The sequence below is a fragment of the Brienomyrus brachyistius genome, chromosome 17 (assembly GCF_023856365.1).
Source record: "Brienomyrus brachyistius isolate T26 chromosome 17, BBRACH_0.4, whole genome shotgun sequence".
Taxonomy (NCBI): Eukaryota; Metazoa; Chordata; class Actinopteri; order Osteoglossiformes; family Mormyridae; genus Brienomyrus; species Brienomyrus brachyistius.
The window spans coordinates 12403439-12428628 of NC_064549.1; the positions used below are offsets into that span (position 1 = coordinate 12403439).

The 25190-nt window shown below is 45.9% G+C and overlaps 1 protein-coding gene and 1 non-coding gene across 2 annotated transcripts in view; both read right to left on the minus strand.

The window, feature by feature from the left end:
- The window catches only part of LOC125712198 (glutamate receptor ionotropic, kainate 4-like), a 128733-nt gene that overhangs the window by 61208 nt on the left and 42335 nt on the right, over positions 1–25190 (minus strand). The window lies entirely within an intron of this gene.
- Positions 18683–18851, minus strand: LOC125712448 (U1 spliceosomal RNA). The gene has a single exon (XR_007383316.1). It is a non-coding gene; the product is annotated as a U1 spliceosomal RNA (small nuclear RNA).

Here is a 25190-nt window from a genome sequence, read left to right on the forward strand (position 1 = left end):
TGAGATAAAAGATGCGTCATGATTCATTAATGATGAACAAACGCGAGATCAGTATTTCACTCGTTACCTGCACACTGAGTGGCTCCTTCAGTATTTCACAAAGGTTTACAGAATTGTAGATATAGTAAAAAATATAGTAACTGCTTGAGATAAAACATGCGTCACGATTCATTATGAACAAACATGAGATCAATATGTAACTAACACTTAGTTAGCGGTTAGTTAATACATGAGTAACAGTATAATACTATATTTGTGCCCCCGTCAAGTACACTGTTACTTGGGGAAAAAAACCTCCTTTTTTTGGGTGCGAGCAAGTTATGCTCCATGTACATACACAGTGTGAACAAACTGTACCGGATTTGCAGTCACACCCTGAAACTGAGCTACACTCCATAGACATGCTCAGTACGGCAAACTCACACATACTCATCTACACACTGGACTATACTGGATGCAGACTCCCTGTTTAAGCATGAAGGCAGGTTTGTTCAAGAATTTAATGCTACATGTGGCTCCAGACATTTCAAGGCCAGGCTCTTATCATGAAGAATATAAATCTTTTGCAGTGATCTTGACCAGGCAGTCTGTGCCTTTTCAGCTTAAACCAATGAATATGTTTCTGTAGAGCATCACTCAAACAGAAGCGGATCGCCAGTGGACCGGCACCATCAAGCCGACGTCTTGTCGCCTCATTCCCTCTCTCTCTTTGTCTGCAAATAAAAACCTCTGCCGCTAAAAGATGCAGAAATCACCAAAGGAAACATCAGTCACTTATTTAAGTGTAAAATAAAAAAATAAATAAATAAACGGAATAAAGTTTTTTCCATCGGGTGAGTTTTCTCAAGGCTAGTTTAAATGCTGTTATTCTTTTCTAATTCTCTATCACCTTTCTTAAGTTGTGCTGCTTTTCTGGGGGTAAAATTAGATTAGATTAGATTGGATCAGATCAGATCAAACTTTATTGTCCCCATGGGGAATTTTGGCTTGGGCACAGTGCATTGCTTTATATAAAAACACATTATAGATCATCACAAGTTACAAAGAGAGAGACACACACACAAAAATATATAACAGAATACTATCCAACCAGCATAGATTCACTTCCCACAAGGTTTTGTACAGTACAGACACTTTGTAACATGTCACTAATTAGTATATTACAGGAAGAAAATGTCTTTTATAACATGAACTCTGAGACAAATCAGTTTCCTTTAATGCAATTACAGCCAATGAGTTTCAACGACAGATGAGTGCAGAAAGGCATATGGAGTGAGCTTTAAGGGATTGGCCAGCCCCTGGGAAACATTCAGGGACGTCATCAGACAGACGCATGATGACAGACATCTTGCTTAAAGGAACCAGCCCATATTACATCACCATACGGGTCACGACATAACAAGTGACTTCATGGCTCACAAAATATTACATCACCATACGGGTCACGACATAACAAGTGACTTCATGGCTCACATAATATTACATCATCAGACGGCACACGACACAGCCTCAGAATAAATTTTTTTTTCTGATACTTTTATTCAATTTCCTTTATTATTATTACTATTATTATTATTATTGTTATCATTTTTAAAAGGGGGGCAAAATATAACGAACCAAAGTCAGACTAATTGGACCAAATGAATTAGCAGTTCTACACGGATCAGTGAGCTAGCTAATGATAGCTGCTCACATTTCCCATAGGCAAGACGCAATGCAGTTTTCAGGTGCTGGGACTTAACCCAAATACTGCCCTCTAAATGCAGCCTGCAAGAGGATTAACTAAATGATATTGTCATTTTGATTAATTTATCTAGGTTTATCTGTCCATCCATCCATTTTCTGTAGCCACTTATTGCGGGGGGGTCCAGAGCTTATCCCAGATGCTATGGGTCAAGCCAGGGAAAGACCCAGGATGGGGGGCCAGCCCATCACAGGGCACACTCACACACCACTCATTCACACATGCACACCTATGGGCAATTTGGTAACTCCAATCAGCCTCAGCATGTTTTTGGACTGTGGGGGTAAACCTGAGTACCCGGAGGAAACCCCACGATGACATGAGGAGAACACGCATGGCAGAGACTCGAACCCTGATCCAAGATGTGTGAGTCAACAGTAACCATCCTTTATCTAGGTGTAATTCTGTGTTAATGCCTATTTACATTTATTTGAAATGTATTTATTAAAGTGGTACATTCTTTTGTAATTTGTGAATTTGCAGCTGTTTGTCCTGACTGCGCTTGTAATTCTGTTCAGTCCCTGTAAATAACTACACACTCCTAATGTACCTGTCCTTTCAATACATGCGGGGCTTAACAGATGTGACGCTCTGGATAAGATACCAGTTTAGTTATTATTTAGTTATTATTGTAAATGGTCATTAGGTATTTAAAAGGCTCATGGCAACATCATGTAAAACTCTTACAAAAAGCTGCCATACCAGACACTACACTGACACAGTATACCAGTTATGATATACAGTACAATGTATGCAGTTTCGAAAACAGCCAGTATCATCATCAGACAGGTCATCCCTTACCAAAAAAAAAAAAAAACTTAAAGTACTTTTTGGGATTAAATTGACCCACTTTTAGTTTATTAAAGTATATATTTTAAGTGTATTCATTTAACAATATTAGTTTTTTGTATTTTTATGCCTGAAATTGCTACAAACAGCACAGTAGCGATATGACTACATTTAGATTACACTAATAAAAATTTGCTTAACATGCTTAGAGTTTTTTTTCTCTTAGTCACTGCGAATGAACAAATATTAAATGCCAAATTTAAACATAAAATACATTTTACATATAAGCTAGACTTTTCTCAATACATGTCAGTTTAAGCCTGTTATACTTAAGTCAGATTTAAGTCAGCATATATCTGTTAAGTACATAAGACGTTTACTGAGAGCATACTCAGTAATTTTTTTGAAAAATTATACTTATAGTACATTTAAATATACTTTTTCGTAAGGGATGCAAAGAAGCCTCTTATGTAGTACATCTCTTATGTAAATTAACTGATATCATCTGTCATTTATAGATTAGCCAGATTAATCAGGTGTCATGCATGCAACACATCAACCATGCTCCTGGCAAAAGTGCTGCAGGTTGACAAGGAAAGCACTGGCTAGTCGTGCTCAAATGTATAAGATACAGGAACATCTGTGTGAAATATATGCAGCTGATTGGGCATTGTTACATTGCCATCAGTCTTCATTGGCATTCACGTTTGGCGTGTCACATGGTACTGTACCCCATTGGGTATTACCATCCAACTTGTGATTTGTGAATAGCGTATACTCTGACGCTCAGCTGTGGCACCAGATGGCCATGAGAGTGACTGAGCAGGCATCCACTTGCTAACCTTCACGCAACACTTAAAACGGTCCTGAGGGACACGGGGGATCCTGCTAGCTCCGGACGCTCCAAGGCATCGGTGTCATGTTTGACCAAGTGTGATTTAGATCTCGCAAAGCATCTGGAGAGTGGGGGTAATGTACCAGGTGCTTTTCAAAGTCTCCTTCCTGCTTCCTGTAGTGCCTGGGGAGAAAGCGGAGCAGGGCGACGGTGGGGGTGCCTCTACATCCTATTGTGGGGGAGGGAACTCAAATGAACAGGAAAGTGAAATATATGGCATGAATCGACAGCCGCCTATGAGATGGTGAGCTTGATGAATTAGGTGACTTTCACTAGTCAATAATGTGGGGGTTTTAACACTAACTGAGCACTTAGTCTTGAAGGAAAGGTTAGCTTTGCTCTTCTAATTCGGCAAGAACGTCAACACATTTCATCAAACTCGCTGAGACTCGTTCGGGACGCCTGAGCCTGACTGTGATTACCGAGCTTTACTGAGTTCGTGCTCGACTGAGATTACGGCACTGACTGACACCCAGATGAGTAAGCTGGACTCAGACTCCGCTGGAGCGAGACTTCCAGGCTGACTGACACTCGAATGCCGCTCACACGACGTGCGCAGCCTGGCTTCATGCTCCAACACAGCTAACATATTATTTATGCAGCTTAATAATAACAGTTTGACACAACGATAATGACAAACTATCTGACGGTTAGATGAATGTATATGTTTCATGTTCATGCACTGCTGGCTTTAGGGAAACCTAAGTCTGGTCATTACCACTTCCAGAGTAATTTCCTTCAGAGCAATGGCCTGAATTACAAAGTGATTCTTACGCTCTTTTAACATCTGGCTCAGCATTTGCTGTCAGGAGTTTAACACACCACAATGAAAATGTCAGAGCTGTTACCTGTAGCTTTGGAGACCAGAAATTCTGGTTCAGGATCTCTTACAAATGTGTCCTGAAACTGTCCACTGAACCAAGCGCGTGTCAGGAGCGCACTGAGCTTCTACTGATTTGTCACTGAAAACCTTTCAGTTCTCATTCTTCCTTTTTCTCAGTTTCTCGATATTTAGCGGGCAGATGCCTCACTCCTCTGGCCTCGCTTAACCGTGCCTGCCTGTCACCTTTGTAGGGTGACGTGTTATTTATGAATGAATCCTATCTCTGTCCTGCTGCTGGACTGATGTAGCGGCATGATGGTCACAGTAGCAGCTGCTCAGAGCCTTTTCAGAGCACAAACCCTTGAGGGATCTTTAAGATTCCAAAAAAAAACATATCTGCTATATAGATAAATAATGTAGGACAGGGGAAAATCAGGAAAATCCCTTGAGGCCACTGTCTCCATGCACACCTGTGTTGATATTTATGTATATAGTGTAATAAGAAGACACTGTATATAAAATCACTATGTTTGTTTGGGTTCAAGGGTTTGTTTTTCAAGGGTCCAACCTGATTAGGAGGGCAGTAACAGGGTCGAGGGCAGGCTTGGGCAATCTTATCCAGATAGGGCCACTGTGTATGCGGGTTCTCCCTGCAGCTTCCTCATTACATCACTAATTAGAGGACTGATTTTCTCAAGAGTCCTCACGCCTGGGTTCAAACAGCTGACTTAAAGTTTACCCCAAAAACCTGCATACACACTGGCCCTTTGTGGATAAGACTGCCCGCCCCTGGCCTAGGAAGAGACCTGATTAGTCTAGGACAATGTCTGATTGATTAAAGGACTAGTGACAGAGTATGAGAATAGAGGTAATTGGTTAAAGAGTCAGTAACAGGTGCTAGGAAGGGTCTTAATTGGTTGAAGGAGCAGTGACTAAAAAGGGTCTAAAAAGATATTTAATTGGTTAAAAAAATCAGTAACAGGGTCTAGGAGGACACCTGACTGGTTAGAGAAACAGAAGAATCCAGAAACAAGAAGGCCATTAGAGAAGCTCTTGCTTCAGTTCCTGCGGACTTCTTGTGCAGCTACTTCAGGAATTACCCAAACAAGGTCCACTTCACCAGACCCACCTCTTCACTTTACTGGACCTGAGGAGAGCAATGGAGAATGGAGACCCTCTTGGCTTTAAAGACTCTCTCTCAGATGCCAGGCAAAATGGAAAACAAAGCCAAGTTTAATGTTTCAATACCGTTCTCTGGGCGTCTGAATGAAATCCTGTTGTTAGCCTTAGCATCTGACTGATGTTTTTGAAGAAGTCATGTCACAGTCACTTAGCCACTGACAAAAGTTTCACTAGAACTTCACGTTCAGAAGTAACCCCGTGTGCCTCTGCTTGGCAGCTCACCTCTGGGTCTGCAGTATTAATAATTCACAAATCCTTGTTTTTCCATTTTTGTGAATCTCCATGTTCGCGGTAGCCATGCCAGAGAGGCAAGAACCGCAACCAGCCAGCACCTGTGGAAGGTCAATTGTGGAGCAGCTGATCTTAAGAACCCCAGTTAATGATAGCCAATGTAAGATTATGCTAATGCCTGCCAATGTAAAAGCGTCTCTGAGGATGAGTCCATAATTACCCATAATGCCTTGAGCTGATTCAGCACATGTTCCGGGAAGCGGAGAATGTGGCCCGTAACGGAAAGCTTATATTCAGAGGAGAACATAATCGTCGCTCGCTGTCTGCGGCTCAATCACCTCAAGTGGACACAAGCATCTAATCAACAGCCATCCGTCTGTAGAGAAGTATTAGCATACCACTAGCTTAATTGCTATGAACAATGCTGCAGGAAAGGGAAGGACACAATAAACAAAATGATTACCGGTTTTACACCCAAACCCCCGGGCTGGAAGACCTAAGGGTAGAAGTATAGCAGAGGCTGAAGACCCAGCACCCTCACCACCGGCATGGGGAGGTGGCCTTATTGGCTCTGAGTCACATTTTCACTCTTGAAAAATGTTACAGCATGGAGTATCTACATTTTACCGGTGTAGCACCAGTATAATGCCCATGTAGTGCCAGAGCACAAAAACATGCCACTTTCCCTCTGCTCAACACTGCCTTCCTAACAAGCCCCAGCTGAACAGCGCTAGTACAGATCTGTCTGACATGAGAGGCCTTTCCGTTCCCCTACATAAGAGCACTACAGCATTTACTGCTCCAACAACATCCCCTAAAATGCAGACGAAGGTACCCAGATGAGTGCAAATGTGAAAACCTTCAGACTTGCATTCAGTTACGGTTTCAATATGAGGTCCACGCAACTTGGACACAGCAAAACACCGTCAATATCTAATAAAGGGAAAAGCTGCAACCCAGATCCTAATTAATCCAATCACCTTCCCAACGGCTTAAGAAACTTTCAGCCCGCGCACATGAAAAGTCCAGCCTTCATTTGATGTTCGGAAATAAATTGCTGTTAATCAGTATCATCATTTGATTTATTACGAGTAGGAAGTGAGGATCCTTGATAACAAGATGCTGTGTTTACAGGGGATACCAGCTCGACTGCGTAATGAGGCACAGCAATATATTCACAATCACCGCAATTAATTCATACCCCTCCCTCACCTCCACTGTGCCTGAAGAAGCATCAACAGTCAGGGCCAGTTTCTCCTCCAAGCCTGGCCTAGACATGCAGATAAAAATATCACAAGTCGACGCGTGGGCGACTCGACTTACTATCTGCAATCGTGTGCAGACCTGCCACGTCAACAGGAGAAGATTAAGTCTTTGCTTAGAGAGGGGAAGGAGGATTAACTGAAGTCCATTTCACTCTTCCCTCAGACTTGGTCAGTTTTGGGGCTGTGAAGTAAAACGTGAAAAAAAGTGTCCGCCGAAGGAGGGTGAACCAGTCAGGGCAAAGCTAAGATTACATCTAAGAGGATGGTCACTACACATTAATGTGGGCTGTTTTTTTTTTGTATACTTTCTTCTTAATTTACTCTTTTCCATACAATTTAGGCTTCAGATCTTCATCCTTATGTCCCCTGCAAACAAATACACACATATTCGTTTGGGTCACACTTTACTTGAGGGGACGTGAATAATGTAGAGGTACATGCTTACTTAATGCATTAATTAACCAGTAACTAAGTCTTAGTGATGTACTGATTCAATGCTTGTCCAACATTAATCATGACAGTTCATGTATTCCATTCAGATCCTATATTAGTAAACAGTTAACTAATTAGTTCAAATGGTAAGACTTCACAGTAGGGTACAAAAATTACTTAACTCATTTACTTCTAAAGAGCAAATCATGAACTAATATAGGTTTTCCCATGAAATACATGAACTGTCATGATTGATGATGAACATGGGATCAGTACTTAAACACTTAGTTACTGGTTAATTAATGCATTAAGTAAGCATGTATTACTACATTATTCATGTCTCCTCAAGTAAAGCGTTAACTTAGTTTGCTCTAATATAGTGTTTGTTGATCCACTTCACCAGCTGTTAATTGGTTCTGTTAGCCCACAGCCAATAGCTGTGTAAATGTCTCCCCAGCATTACACTAACTGTGCCATCTCTGTGAGCAGAAGGCCAGCATCGTTTTAACGTTGGTGCAGTCAAATGTTCAGCAACGTCATTATGGTCACTGGCTGGGAATTAGCACCATGTTGCTAAGCCATTCAGTGACTTCTCAGTTTATGTTAGAATTCGCTAAGTGTTTAGGACACCAGTAGAAGCCTTTTAATAACGGTCTTTCTGTGGAGTTCCTACGTCGCCTGACATCCTGTCTTCAACCTGCCCCTGAAGTACTGTTATTCCCCATTAGGCCCACTCATACTGTATTTGCTCTTCATGCAATCCAGCAACATTCCAGAATAGCTCCATCAAAATTTTGTAGAATAAATAAAGCTCCAATAAAGATTTTGTCCTGTGTGACGTCCAAGTAAATGAACTCCCCCCACACCATAAAACCGGTCACATGACTTCATTCCCTACTGAGTGTTCATGGGATGCCAGGGGTGTGCCAACTGTCTCCCGATTAATGCTGACCAGCTGCCTCTAATAAGAGCAAATTAGATGTGCAGCTGGTCAGGAGAGAGACAAACAGGCTCCGGGGGTGGGGGCGACAAGGCTAGGGTAGGAAGAAAAGGGAGGTAGGATGGAGAAGAAAATGATGAGGACGAGGGGATGCAGAGTGGGTTTGGGGGCAAAGGGAGCAGGGCAGTGGGTGGGAGAAAAAAGAGAGATGGAGGAGATGTGAGATGGAAGGAGGAGGGGGATGGGAGAAGCAGATGGAGCTGGGGGGAGAGGAAGGGAAGGAAGGGGTAGAGGGAGGTGCCTGCATCTGCACATGTTTCTCACAAAAAGCACATGGCTGCAGCAGTCTGGGGCTTGCGGCAGTGACATTGTTGTCTCTTGTGACATGAAGAAGTGACCTTAATAGGTCCAATTAATCAGTTTTGAGAAGAAGAACAGCTGCAGGGAAGTCAAGAGCAGATCCCAGTGAAGGAAGATGCATAAACTCTCAGAAGAGACCAAGTCTCACGTTGGTACTGGAAGGATCAAAGCTCCAGGAAAAGCCCTGACCAGGCAGGAGCTCCAGGACCAGCCCTGACCAGACACAAGCTCCAGAACCAGCCCTGACCAGACACAAGCTCCAGGACCAGCCCTGACCAGGCAGAAGCCCCAGGATTACTCCTGGCCAGACAAAAGCTCCAGGACCAGCCCTGAAAAGTCAGAAGACCCAGGACCAGCTCAGACCAGACATAAGCTCCAGGACCAGCCATGATCAGCCCAAAGCCTCCGGACCAGACATGATCAGCCCAAAGCCCGGGAACAAGACCAAAATCTCACTCCATATAAATGTGCCATGTAAAATCAGCTTAGAATAACTTCTTTTTTCCAAGCAGCTAAATACTGCTCCTACAGGCTCATCTGGGTAAACAGAACGGATGTGGATTACAGCAAAGAGCATTTGAAGTTTAAGACCAGCCATTCGAACCACTGCCATGGAGTGGCACCATGGCAACGGTGAATTTCCAGCAAAACAAACAATGTCATGGGGCTTTGCTCTGTGCCTTGTGGCTGCTGTCATCAAATGAAATATTATATATATATATCCTCTTCAAAATTTCAAAATAGAATAGATTAAAACTTGAATCGGATCTCGGATCAGTGAGAGAGTGATTTTTGACAGTGTGTAGATGTTATCCCCAAAACACTGAAACCGCACCAGAGACCCCAGACATTCCGGCGTTACCAAGGATACACCCACCACACTGCTTGGTAGTGCTGAACGCCACTGACATCAAATTCACTGCACCTTTAAAAGTTATAAGAGGCTTTATGATTGCAGTTAATACGCCTCTGGTACCACTCTAACAAGCGAGGGTGCTTTTTTAGCGCTTAGGCACAGAGGGCATGTACCTGGTGTTACAGGCCACAGGTAGCCTACAGTGTGTAGCTTTAAAACGGATTTACATGTGTTTAGGCACAGAGTTTACCCAGCCAGACAAAATGCTCATAAAAATGACTGTGGGTAGAAGGGTACTGCAAGCACAGACTACCAACCTCGAACCCTTCAGGACCCCATCGGTAAACACCGTCCTGGTTTGCCAAGGAGGTCATGATAGCGTGTAACCATACAAGCTAAATAAAATCTAGCATAACAAAATCAAAACGAGCAGACAAAAATAATGTAATGTTAGACCGTGAGTCAGACCTCTGTCATAGAGTCTGGCTCTTGCACCTGTGTTAATGGCCACTAGACATGAAGGGCCCACGATTCACAGATAATAGCGGCGATTAAGGTTATGCGGTAATTACGCTGGAATGGAGTATAAGACCAAAACCAATTCTGGGCCACACAAACAAAAGTTTTAAAAAAGGGTAATATATTTCTATGTTTATTTATTTTATTTTTTTTATGTGCAGTTGCACTTTTTGAAAATCTGATCTTTGACAGCAGAGGACAAAAGTTCAGCCTTGGGGAAACTGAGAAAACGAGGTTTGTGATGTGCATGTACACGGGGTTTGACGGGAAATCTCACACAGTCACGTGACCCCCCCCCCCCTCCTCGCCGGAATCTGGTCCCCTGGTCAAAAAAGTAAGTGTTTGGGAAAACTGAGAGAAGGTTTTCTCTCTACGGTAGAGATCGTGAGGAAAAGTGGAAATAAATGGTTTGTGAGAAGAATTCACAATGAAAGACAACATAAAGAAAATAAGCCCTTCACATGCTTGTAGCCAGGTCATTTCTTGCCTCAAAGCCTTTTTAAAGTGGACAATACTTCATGAATTTAAATACTGACAAGATGAATGCAAAAAACAATAAAGCCATTCAAATTTTTGTTCTATACCTGTTTTGCAAAACTCTTCTTTTGTCACAGGACTAAATAGAAGAGCACAATTTCCGGTGAATTGCTCCACGTATTTTATTTCTGGATGTGTAGTCCGTGTATTTCCACTTGGCCAGACCGGCACTGTGTGAGCAGAATGTGGAGTTACTCTCCAAGCTTAGTTGAAGATAGTCTTGCACTTCAGATGTCAACATTAAATGCTGTAAACACAGGGCAATAATACGATCCCCTTGACACGCTTTCACCTTCATGTGAGGAGCGGTTCCACTTTCGCTAAGCTCAATAAACCCACCTCCTCTCTCACCTGCTTTCAAAGACCTGCGCTCTCCTGCTTGTCAGAATCCAGGAGAAAACTAGCCTGTTTTAACCAGACATGGGCCAGCACTGGGCAGCGGCACCGTGCTCCTTAGCTGTGACAGACAACTGATACACAAGTTGGATTTGACTCTGAGCAGCCTGACAGGTCACTGAGAAGCATGAACACAACTGCAGGCCAGTAAATCTTGAACACCATGCTGCTTGATGACTACAAAATCTCTGGGCTTTAGAAGGAAATGATGAAGAGTCACCTTCACCTTTTCCGACCAAAATAAAAAATAATGAAACACTTCGGTATGGAAAAAATGGCTACAAATGATTTTAAAATTCAGACTAATAATGTTGACAGTAGGGGAACGAGGGCATGAAAGTACCAACACTGCGAGTTTCACAAGAAATACAAAGTGATCACTATAGCTTTGTCCCTCAGAAACCCCCCTCCGTCCCCCCACTGCTGTGTACACAGGGCAGCACAGAGCTGGGCCTCTAAACCCACCCCCCACCCCTCGCTCAGGTGTTCAGGTGGTATTTATTTAACGCACTAAATCTTCTTTCTTTGCATTTTGGAAACAGAAGTCTGTCCTCGCAGCAGCTCTGAGAAGCACCTGTGCCGAGGTTCAGCCCACGGCCAATTTCGGCCCGGTTCTGAAAGTTCAGGGTCCACCGCCGCTGGTAGCTGCTGGCATGGCACAGTCTTCTTATGCATTTCCATTAGAGACTGTGATGACTTTTCAGCCGGTACTGGATCCTCTGGCTATTCGGCATGACGGGGGGTGAGATGTATAACACAACCTCTAACATGGAAATGATCAGGGAGGGAAAGGGGGGCCCCCTCGACTAACGGGCTGCAGCTAATGCAGTGCTCCGTAATGCGGGTGATGTAATGGCCCCCGCTGGCACCAAAAGACCAGTGAAAGCACACATCTTTGTCAGCCTGACCCCCCCATCTGCCCCGCTTGCTGTGTGCATGCCGGCCACCTCCAGGTAATCTGGCTGGTGACCGTTTGACAGATTACAATTCACCGACCTGCTGCAGTCGAAGATTCAGCAGATTTTCTGAGAGGATTTTATCCCCTGACTCCTTTTTTGCAGGTGATTCTCAGCATTCCGCCCTATCAGTCGTGACACCCAGAACAACACAATCGTTTCCTTCAAGAGACAGCAACTCAAAGGTCAGAGCCACAGTATGGCCCACAGAGATATAATACGTTTCTGCTGACTTTCTAAATTACATCCTCGTTTATTACTATTTTTAATCAGCAATAGTTTTGGCCTGGTATCCTCCTGGAATGAACCCTGAGACCTCAAGCCACACCCCCAGCCCCACCCCCTGACCACACCCCCAGTCACACCCCCAGCCCCTGACCACACCCCCTCCTCCGGTATCATCCATGCTACTGGTCATGCCCATTTAATTCAGCATGGATCCATGCTCTGTCAGACCTGAATCGGCTACTTTAAAACTGAAAGGCTCCTGTACTTGGCTAATTAGTTCAGTTCTTCTTGTGCTTTTACTGGTTTGTTTTCTTGATTGAGAGACTCATCCAGCTGTTTCACATTAACATTAGTGACACAGGCATGATTATAAGAGACTGACCAATCAGCACACAGCAAGAACTCGAGTACAAACCCTGTCCCAGCTCATAATGACCCCTCGGATTAGGTGGTCACCCTAGAATTGAAGTACCTCCACATTACAGGATCGTTTGACGCTGCCAGTGCCAGGTACAATATGCGCACCGATGTCCAGTGTTGAGCATTTCAGGTTCAGATACTACAAATCCAGACCAAGATTTTGTTTCTACCAACCACCTGAGTACTCTGTGACTGTGACCCTTTATACTTAACAGATAGGTAGAATCTAAACCTTGGTCTGGATTTGTAGTATCTGGACCTGAAATTCCCACTGCTGCCAATGTCCTTCTGCAATACTGAGTGATTAAAAGTACAGGCAAAGTGCAAAGGCAATCTAATACATATAAAAATGCAATTCGTGAGGGCAGGGGGCCAGGGGGCTGGGGGCTGCCCCACCAGCTCATTTCTGCCAGAACGACCTCCCAAACTATACTGATGACAGCCAGGCGAGGTCAAGGGCAACGGTCAGGCAGACCATATGGACCTAGGTGTGACCTGACGTCATGCAACCAGGGGACCCCCCCCCCAAAATGGGTTGACCTTGGCTGGGTGGTACCAGCGTCCCAAATCACCGCCAGGGAAGCCTCCCAGGTTTGGCACTGCTCGTGCTCCCATGCAGAATCATCCTCCCCAGAAGCTCCACGCACTTGCATCTTGGGACATGATATTTTTCCGATTTAACATCCTCTCGCACTGCATTTCATAGCTAATAATTCACACAGAAATGCAAGACGCAAGAGCAGTACAATGCCATCGTTTAAAGTAATTGAAAAGCACAATTTGTATTACCGGTAGAAAAAAACACGCAGGAAAGAGGTAGCACTGGTTGCTAAGCAACGCTTGAAGATAATTTAATCATCTTCCTTTGAAAAAGGTGCGCTGCTTGGCTCACACTGATGTATGAGTAAGTAACGAGGAAATGAAAAGATTATGGATTTTCCCATGAATGCTTACACTGGACCACAGGTAAACACGGTGACACAACCTGGTTTTCATGGGGGGGTGGGGGGTGGGGGGAGAACTTAACAGCTGACAGGTTAACTCCTTGAGCCTTTAGAGCCTCCTACAAGGCCAACTTTATTTACGGACAGTCATCACCCAGAATGTTTATACAGTAGCACATATTATATTGAACTTTTTGCTACTGTATATACACATGTACTTGATGCTGTACTGAACCTGTAGCCCTGATTACACAAAAAGGTGGCATTACTGTTCATAAAACTCATCTGACATTTGCCACTTCATCAGCTTCAACTAGTAATGAAACAGAAACATACATTTGTGATGTACGAAACATATATTTGTGGTCTTCTCATTCATGTGCAGGAACATTCTGCTTCCTGAACATTGTGGGATTTCGGATATTCTTACATCGATCCATCTTATAAACAATTATCCAGTACAGGATCATGTGGGGGGGGGGGAGCAAAGGGTTATAGTTGGGGTCACATACAGGAGTGCATACAGGACACATACAGGCACGCATACAGGACACATACAAGACATACAGGACAAATACAGGCACACACACAGGACACATACAGGACGCATACAGGCACACATACTGTACAGGACACATATAGAACAAATGCAGGCACACATACAGGACAAATACAGGCACGCATACAGGACACATACAGGACAAATACAGGCACACATACAGGACACATACAGGACAAATACAGGCACACACACAGGACACATACAGGACGCATACAGGGACACATACAGGCACACATACTGTACAGGACACATACAGGACAAATGCAGGCACACATACAGTACAGGACACATACAGGACAAATGCAGGCACACATACAGGACACATACAGGACAAATACAGGCACACACACAGGACACATACAGGACGCATACAGGGACACATACAGGCACACATACTGTACAGGACACATAGGACAAATGCAGGCACACATACAGGACAAATACAGGCACGCATACAGGACACATACAGGACAAATACAGGCACACATACAGGACACATACAGGACACATACAGGACAAATACAGGCACACACACAGGACACATACAGGACGCATACAGGGACACATACAGGCACACATACTGTACAGGACACATACAGGACAAATTGAGGCACACATACAGGACAAATACAGGCACGCATATAGGACACATACAGGACAAATACAGGCACACATACAGGCACACATACAGGACACATACAGGGAAATATACAGGCACACATACAGGACATATACACGACAAATACAGGCACACATACAGGACACATACAGGACACATACAGGCACACATACAGGGACACATACAGTGACACATACAGGGACACATACAGGCACACATACAGGGACATATACAGGACACATACAGGACACAAACAGGCACACATACAGGACACATACAGGACACATGCAGGGAAACATACAGGCACACATACAAGGACACATACAGGACAAACACAGGCACACATACAGGCACACATACAGAACACATGCAGAACACTTTCAGGACACATACAGGAAGCATACATTCAAACATACTCCAGGCTATTTAGCGATGCCAGTTCATACAGCTGCATCACTTTGGACTGAAACAAGGAACCTGAAGTATCTGGAAGAAACTTACAGAATAGGGAGAACAAGCACATTCTACACACAGTGGGGGCCAGATTCAAGTATAAGCAGAGGTAAGAATATGAATTCTTTGGAATTCGCATATCCCATCATGCACTCTTATGACGGCACGCAGAGACAGACAGACACGCACAGTCCATGTATTCATATCTTTATGGGGACTCTCAATTCATTTCTATGGACATAACCCTCATCCAAAATATAATGACCTTAACCCCCACCCAGACCTGACCTGAAGCATACAGAACCAAAATACAAGACTTTTGGTATTTTTAGTTGCTTGATTGCATTCACAGATCTTTATAAAATTGAGTTTGTCCTCAACTCAAGCAAGGTAAAACATTACTTCTTATTACCACATTGTGCGGAAATCTGGACCCAACAATGTACTAATTACACACACACACACACACACACACACACACCTGCTACCACACATTTCCAATAACACAGATCTTTATATGCTCAGATTGAGGCATGACTGATCTGGGGTTGAGGTTAATACCTGGATTTTGTTGCCTGTATCCCATCTTTTATTATGTATATATTTGCCCTAAAAGCACAGCCAGTTCCTCAAAGAATGCATTTTCAAACAAATACACTAACAGGCAGTGTTAACGTGTTAATGCTGAGACAGGGAGGCATAAAATCATCATTAATATACAGACAGAATGAACACTGATATCCAGTGACATGCAGAATCAACACATACACACAGTGACACACAGAATCTACACTGACACCCAACAACACCAAGAATCAACACTGACACCCTGCAATATGCAGAATCAACACAGCTCACAGAAACACACATAATCAACTTTGATGCAAACTCACATTTTATGGTAATTGATGTTAACATCCCAAATGGACCTCCCAGCTTGGATTAAGAGTGCAGAGTATCTGAACTACACTGGCTAAAACTGAGGAGAACTGCATGTCCCAGTGAAACCCACATCTTTACACACCTAAGTAGAGGGGGCTGTTTTGCAGGAGTCTCTTGCAGGTCCCTCATCAAACTGGCCATCAAAGTTGATGGCTTGTTCGGAGATATGCAAGAAAAGAAGGACAGGAGGTTCCTTTTGGGGCAGTTTGCTCTGTAAGTGAAGAGGTGATACAGGGATGACCCTGTTTCAGGTAAAAGAGTCCTAGGATCACCGGGACCCTGGTCCACACTGTGAGCTGCCCCCAAACTGCTCTTATCCAATCTCAATCCCAACAGCACTCCCTGGTCCCACCCCTTACAAGGTCCCACTCTCTGCATCGTCACTCGTCCAGCCCAAGGCCACAGCCACACCCAGCCTCAGAGTATTGTATCAAGTGCATCAGCATTCCACCCCCCCTCCCCCCAACCCCCACATGGAAGACTCTCAGAGGCTGTTAAAAAGAAATAAATAAAAGCCAAGTGATCTGTCCCGGCTTGACGCTCATTTATTAGTCTCTCAGCCCCACTCACAATCAAAGCACATTTAAACAGGAGATTACGCCTAAATCAAAGAATAATTAAAGTTTAATGCAATGAAATGCCTGCTGACCGAACCATCAGCTCCCAGCCTCGGGGCGCCCCAGTGTACCTGCCAATCAGGGTGGAGCGAGGATCGGTTGGTGGGGGGAGTGAGACTAGTGCCGGTAATCCATTTACGCCACCAGGGTTATCGATCCAGCAGGCAGGCTGCATGCAGCGACAGGCTAAACTCTGCCTTCCACTTGGCACCGACCTGGAAGGTTAAGCAGCTAACGGCATAACCCCAGGACTCCCCGGGCTGCCATGTGCTGATGAACGGAACATGTGCTGCCCATACGGATGACTCCCCCCACATCAGCTGAGAGCACAGTGGCCTGTTGATTTAATTAGCTTAAGATGCAATCAAGGGTAAACACCATCTTTGTGTCACGTTAATGTCTGGCTACCGGTACACTGTGCTCATTCTGTAGCTACTCGCTAATGCTTAAGGGACTGGGGCCTGACACCCACTTTCCAGCTCTGGGGGGTTAAGAGAAAACCCCAACCCCCCCCCCCCCCTCCCCCCCCATGCCTGCCGCAGCTTGCGGCTTTCTGTGGAATCAGCACCTTCCGGATTGTTCCGCCAGACCCCGTTTCCATATGAATAACAACTCGTAGGTCCCTCACCGCGAATGCGGTACTTTCACACTACCCCACAGAACTGACGCTTCCGCAATGCCATTCCTCCCAATAAAATCAGTTTAATTCACGTTCCAGTCATAAACAGAGCTTCCCTTGCTATCTTACGGATGCACGTGTGTTCGATTATCATGTGCTCCTGGGGCTCGTAGACTAAATGAATCCGTTTGCTGCGCTACGTGCTACGTGTAGAAAATGAATCAATATGCAACAGAACATGCTGGTAGAGGAAATGAGTGTCTGCGTATGATAGTGTATCTGCTGTCCTGTGTGTTTATCTGCTTGTGTGCAGTGTGTCGCATTCCCCTAAGGCAGAGATACACACACATGCACACACACACACTCCCAGGTGGACAAGGAGAATCCAATCTGCTGTGGATCACATGACTGTTCTGGGCACAGCCCCGTTTACCTTCCATGTCGTCTCATCAGGAAGGGGGCGCTCTGGTGCAGGGTGCCGTTGATGGCGGTGGAGCCGTACCTCTCCATCTCCTGGTATCACCCTGCGAGTGTGACGGAGCGGAGCGGAGCGCCGAGGCCCCACCGTGCCCCTCTTAGGATGTGTTCAATCTGCCAGTAAGACCTTCATTATGTCTGCGCACCGAGCTGCTGATTACAGAGCCTGACAATCACTGCCGTTCAAGAGGCGGCCAAGACGTAATGAATCAGCCTCCTGCAAGAATGATGCCGCATTACAGGAGCATCTGTAACAACCTGTCATTTACGTTTTACCTGCTGATGCCTCCTGTTGTATTCAGCCAATCCGAGTGCACCTTACTCTGCATCACTCAAATAGAATACTTTCATTTTTTAACACTTTTCCCAGTTCTGCTGCAAGCAATGAGACATTTGTGCCTTCATTAAAGGTCCAACAGATGAGTCCTGGTAAGAAATAAGTCAGGTAAAGCCTTATGGCCACAAGCATATTGCGTTTGCTGATAATCTCAGTTGTTTGTAAAAAATCAGCCCTAGTTGGGATTCGAACCCATAGCCTGAGTTTAGATTGTAGCCTCACTCCTTGATATGATGCTCCACCAGCTGCAGGGGGCGCTGGAGCTCTGGGATCCCAGTACACACAGCTTATACCTTGGCTGGCAACTGTCTGAAGTTAACCAGAGCTTTCTGGCTTTATTAGGGGAGAGACGCGTTGGGTATGATGCCAAGCTAAATGTTATTTTACGAGCACCGCAGTCTGGCCCTGACCTCTGACTGCCAAAACCGCTTCTATGCCAATTAGAGCTTGCAAAGAGCTTCGTTAGGATTATGGGAACGCACTTCTCTCTCTGCCAGTCCGAAGTGCGGGGGATGAACAGGGATACCAAGAGAGATGGTCGAGGGATGGAGCTCCCAGCTCCTCCACTCGCACTAGCAGAAATTATGCATTTTCGATTGTTATGTTTGGGGGATTTGCAGTAGTCAGTACAGCCGGAGGGCGATAGCTGAGCCTCGCCCTGGAAGAAGCACCCTCTCGATCGTGGCACCTCCCCTGCGAGGCCTGCGTCTGCCACACTGGGCCCCTCCGGCAGTCTGAAGACACACAGGCAGCTGAACTTGTGTCTCTCAATAGACATAATGTGTCTGCATGCACCCTGTGATGGAATGGCACGCCATTCAGGATAAATCAATGAATCGATGAATCATTCAATCTTTATTTATATAGCACTATTTTAACTACGGGGGCGGCAAGGTGGTGCTGTGGTTAGCACTGTTGCCTCATACCTCTGGGACCCGGGTTCGAGTCTCCGCCTGGGTCACATGTGTGTGGAGTTTGCATGTTCTCCCCATGTCGTCGTGGGGTTTCCTCCGGGTACTCCGGTTTCCCCCCACAGTCCAAAAACATGCTGAGGCTAATTGGAGTCGCTAAATTGTCCATAGGTGTGCATGTGTGAGTGAATGGTGTGTGAGTGTGCCCTGCGATGGGCTGGCCCCCCATCCTGGGTTGTTCCCTGCCTCGTGGCCATTGTTTCTGGGATAGGCTCCGGACCCCCCGCGACCCAGTAGGATAAGCGGTTTGGAAAATGGATGGATGGATGGATGGATGGATATTTTAGCTACAGGGTTTACAAAACGCCTTACAGACAAATTAATAGAAGAAAAAGAAAGAAACTAAAATAAGAGGTGATAACAGAGCATTGCTCTATGCCACCTTGGACGGGCTCCAGCCCCCATCCATGGCCCTATGTTATACAAATGTTTAGAAGCAGGATGCATGATAGAACATGGGGATTTGTCTGTACTGGGGCTCCTTCCAAAACAAAATAGACTGACCGGGTAGGTATTAGCAGGAAGAGAACATCAGAAACGATTTTGCCAAAGAGGCTTAACGTCGGCTCAAACTACATCCTTTCCATTATTTGTTTATACAGATGGATGTCATTTAATGGAGCTGTTCAGCTTTTCCACCTCACTCAAGGGTACAAGAGCATTCTCTCCCGGGACTTGATCTGGCACCCATCCAGTCGCATGAAAATTCATAAACTGCTGTATTGCATACTGCCCTGAATTGACCTATCACAATTCAGGAAAGACACGTTTCAGACACGCCCCCACCCCTCCCTGTCCACACCCCCCAGCTCTGGCCCTCTCTTAGGTTCAACTCCTCTTATTGATTTTGGACACATTCGCATCGTTTCTCCTTTGCTGCTGGCAGTATCCAAACGTATTGGAGGCTGAAGCACAGGCGGTCGACTTGCACCGCATTACAACATCAGGCACGTTCTGACATGCCCAGAGCAACACAGGAACCTCTCTCAGCATGGCAGGGCTGCAGGTTGGGGGATGGTAGACTGGGGAACAGATGCATCACGGCTTAATTCTGTCAGTTGACATACTGATCACCATCACTGTCCTAGTCTTCTGCATTTCGCATTAAAGATCACATGACTAATTGCTCAGCTGATCAGGGCTTTAAGAGCCCTTCAACCTGTCATTCCTGTTTGGCACAAGGTTTCCTAAGTAGCATGCGAGGACACATCTCACACCCAATGCCCCCGGACCCCCTGTGGAGTTCCCCAGTGGTGGACAACCTCCAACGCAGTGAAGAGGACATCCCTAGTGAAGAGGACATCCATAGTGAAGAGGACATCTATCGCCATCTGCAGGCACATATCAGCAATACAAAAGCTAGAACAGCTTTGATCATGCAATTAACAGCAGCTTAATTAGCGGGGATTTGTGGGGATAATCCGTTAAATTATCATACAATATGGCAATTTGTTGCAAGCACACCCTCACTTATTACAAACACGCAGTGCAGGATTTAAAAATTTTTTCCAGTTATTTAATGGGCAGATCCGAGAGATTCGTGATTCACTGCAGCTGCCATATCACCCCATGCAGCCTCACCTGGGGGATGTGAACCTGCAGCCTTCCGGGCAGAAACAGAGCTTTTCCACCATCAACCTGGAAGAGGCCTGTGCAGGCCTGTCTAGTATTAGGAGCTGACTGTTTCTTTATCACATGCAGCTTGAGTTCTGCTCAATCGGTGTCTGTGAAGAATCACGGACCAATCGCTGCTTGGCACTGTCGAGTGACGTTCTACGCAGTCCATTCTGGAATGATGCATCTGAGGTACGTGACAACGCTCCTGCCTGCTGATTAGACTTATAAGGAGATAAGAATTAAGTAACAATCTAGACATGACCATGGTGGATCAGGCATGACCATCACTGTGGAACCCAACCACAAACGGTCAGGCATTTCTTTTAATGCTTTGGGGTCCGTGCGAAACCATCAACAGCTCAGAGTTCTCCGGAAGGTTCCTCTGTCACGTCTCTAGGGAGTCCACTGGCTCCTGCATGTGACTGGCCCCGTGTAGCAACTTTCTCTGCGTGGTCGTACAGCTTTCCCCTCTTTTGCAGTTTGAGATTCGAGCGGAAACACCTGGTGGACGGCACCAAACAACCGCCTTCGGATTTGACAGCGAGAATGAGGCAGGAAGACTGCGAAGAGCCTGAAGCAGCTCGTCTTACAGAGCTCACCTGTCCCCAATCGGATGTGCCATGAAACATCAGGCTCCCGTTATAAGACAGCACCACTTAAATGTGTGTTTAATCCAGCGCTCTACCGTCACAGGTCAATATTACTTTATTGATTTAACATTTTCTGTAATAGTTTGCCCACACAACCTCGTTAAAGTCTGAAGCGTTTCTTGCATAACCGGTGAAATGCTAATTTTTGCTATTAAAAAGCCATCGCAACCTTTTCCTGCAGCGCGAACGTCATCTAAATTTAAACACTAGCCGAAAATAAATGTCAAAAGTTTAAACATCATTACGCAGGCTGAATATCCGAAGGCTTAATTAGGGGGATGAAGACGTCACATGGCAGGGGGACAGGGAGCCAGGTGAGAGGAGGTTCCAGGAAACACATTGCTGGCTGAAGGACAGCGGAAGCCATTAAGGAAGCTGCACGGTGTCTCGCTGAAGGACAGCCCCAGCCGTCAACCCGGCCTTCCGGTCCCCGACACGCTCACAGAAACCCAGAACACTCTGCTCCACTCCACCGGCACAGGAGTGACTCATAAGTCACCGGGAGAACAGGTGAGGATGGTGTTGTCTGTAATCTGGGATGTGATGGAATTCCTACCGCCAAAGAAGATCACAGAGGATTATGTCCTTTTGTTGTTCATCCAAAGCTGTCTTTGAGAAGAGAGACAACGTTGTGCCGTCTGTGTGATCCTGACAATCGTCTGTTCCAGATGTCTCAGAAGTCCCTCTGCGATTGACTGAGCATTTAAGCTACACCAGAGGGTCATTGCTCATCATGTACACCATGAAACTGCTTTGACACATCACATGCAAGTAGCTTAGTCCATTCCCAACTGGGCGACACCCCTAAACACTGATAAATTCCAGCATATTCCTACTTAGCTTTATGTGAAATCACAGCTGTGTACAAGTCTGAGCTCCAGCTGACCCCAAATCATCACAACAGACAAACCAACTTGGAATTCTTTGCCTGATGGTGCTACTTCATTGCCCTGTAGTTGTGTTACATTCTGCAGTGAGGAACTGATGTCAGAAAAGTCTCCACATAGATAGGAAATGAGGCTGGAAGGGCAGTCTGAAGGAGGTCAGACTCACACGTCCCTCACATATAAAGTGTCAGAATATAATAATGACCACCGCAGGTATGAGGGTTCGGATGCCACTTCACCTCGCCAGACAGCTGTGCGGTGGGTCCAAATCCAGCCTCCTCTTATCTGAAAGGTAACCCATGGCCCCCCTTGGCAGAAGAAAAATGAAAGTGGCTTCTTAAAGTTGCATTCTGAAATTCTTAAAAGCCAACACTGCACGCCATGCAGTCATTCCATGAAAACACCCCCGAACCATTTTAGCATATGAATTCAATAAACCTTCAACACTGAGAATAATCCATTATAATACAGATAACATCACATTGAGATTCATTCATTACATCTAATCCCTACAATTTTTGCCCAGACCTTCCTTCTTCCTTTTCCGAGCAGAACATTTTGCTTTAGGTAAAAAAAAAAAAAAAAAAAATCTCTCCATCACCCTGGCAGGGAGCACACAGCAAATCACAGCAAATGGGCTCTGTTCATTCATCGAAGTACCTAATCAGTCTTTTGTGGGGCCGAGCGGGAGGAGCAAAGATACGAGCCGTATGGAAGCGTTTGCCGTGAGGCTAAATACATTAGCTATTTCTCATTAAACTCCTAGACAGGCTGACTAATAAGCCTAGATTCAGTCAATCAGTGAATTAATATTTATTGGCATAGCCCAGTTTAGTAATTTCGTGCTTTGGTTAGCAAATTTTAGTAAGTGCCAGGAGCTCCACGTATTCCTAGAAGGAATGGAAAACGGAGCCACACAGGAGGACTTTTGGGATCACGGAGAAGATCGCTGGAGGCAGAGTTTAACAGCACCCACCCACCCCCCAAAATAAAAATAAGATGCGCCCTTGCGCCCTTTGACAGTCAGTACACTCATTCCCACCCTGAGAAGAGTTTGGTCTTTCCAAGAACAAAGGGCCCAGGATTCTTCCCCAAGAGATGGAATCTGTCACCTTGACAACACGCCTCCGGCTCCCGTAATCCAATAGGGCAGTTTCTTTACCCCCCCCCCCCCCCCACGAAACCATTGGTTGGCTTATTTGGCTGAAAAGCGAGATGTGGGTGTGCTGGTGCCACGGTTGGGGGAAAGGGAGGTTCCCCTCTCATCGATCACAGAAACCGGGGGTGTCCCGGTGACACTCATTCATTACTCTGCCCGACCACACGCAGGCACTGGATGAGAGAACACCCCCCCCCCCCCCCCCCCCCGCCAAACAGGTCGCCGGGATGTAAACAGTACATAAACAGTGACTTCATCATCTAACTTAGGCTCTGTACCATAAAACAGCTTAAGAAACAGGAGAAACGTCCTTCCTGTGACATGAACACGAGCGTGCGGTGATGCTGATGGTGGGGAAGAGAAGCAGAGCATGCAGCTGTGAGCAGAAAGATCTCAGCACCCCCATTAAAGGAAGGCACCTGCTGGCATGCTGCCCTCCGTAGCCTGTAAACAAGCCTGATTACTACATAGCAGATCGTCTAATGGTCTAAGAGGCTTACCCCTTTGATACAGCTGTGTGCGTCAAAGAGCTCTTAGAGTATGCTGCCTTTTGGGATCCAGATCTGGATCTGAACCCACAACGCCGCCCCCCCCATGCTCGCCATTCAGGTATGAAGGGCGTTGGCGAGTGAGGCCAACCTGACCCTTTAAAACTGCCCCCATCAACCAGACTCAGGGTTGAGTGAAGCTGAGATGTCAGACTGGGAGCTGGCAAGGTCAGCAGGCCACCGGGGGGCTGCCTGAATTTGGCGTGAGGGAAACCATATAGACGGTTAAAAAATATTCAAGAAACGTGCTGCTGTTGGGCTCGGAAATAACACCCCATGAGAAATAGAATAGAAATCAGGCACGGCTTGTGTGAAGCAGACACGTTTTAACAAGTATACCCAAATCCGACAGTTAGCTCAGCCAGTGTGTGCGAGATAAGTGCCTGTCACTCGTGCCCCTGACAGGAAGCGGTTACCCAGATTAAATCCTCTCACATCACCCCTCCCTGCATACAGATTCTTGGATCAGGGTGTCAGTGGTGACACACCCCCCCAGATCAACACGACCTGGCGTCCAGGCACACCTGCAGCCTCCGCACCCGAATTTATGGCCCCCGACTTGAGCTCACGGGTACAGAGCCACGCGGAGCGAAACCATCAATCAGTCAACGACAGCCGGGGCAATCAGGTGGGGTGGGGGAGTTGCTGAGCAGAGGATTAACTGCTTTTGAAAACTCTGGGGAAGTTACCAAAACTCTGGAGGAACTTACATGAAGCCTGTGAGACAGCGGGAGGCGGGGCAAAGTCAGGTGACAAACACATTCACTCCACCCAGGGGCACAGCAAGGGATTCTGGGAAAAATTTGTCCCTCGCGGCGACAACTCTAACTCCACCCATTCCTCCCTCCCCTGGGAATCAGAGTCTGAGAGTTCTGAGAAGTCTTGTATAGTCAATGGGAGTAAGAAATGGGTGAAGCGAATGTTCCCTGTGCTCAAGCCAAATCATCAAGCCCCATTTCTCATATTGCCACGTCCTGTGGTTCCGTCCCCCACCACCAGAGGGAGCAACACAGCATCAGTGTCGCCCCAGGGTCTGTACATTTTATGCCACCCTATCGCAGGTCCCAGGCTGTGCTCCCTCTCTACCGTTCGGATCGTACAGCACGTCCGTCAGTTTAAAAGGGATTAACGCCACCTGCACATGAAGAATCTCGGTGCTGCATCTCGGAGCACCTGTGCAATCAGTCACAGCTGGCTGCAGGTCGCAGTAATGCG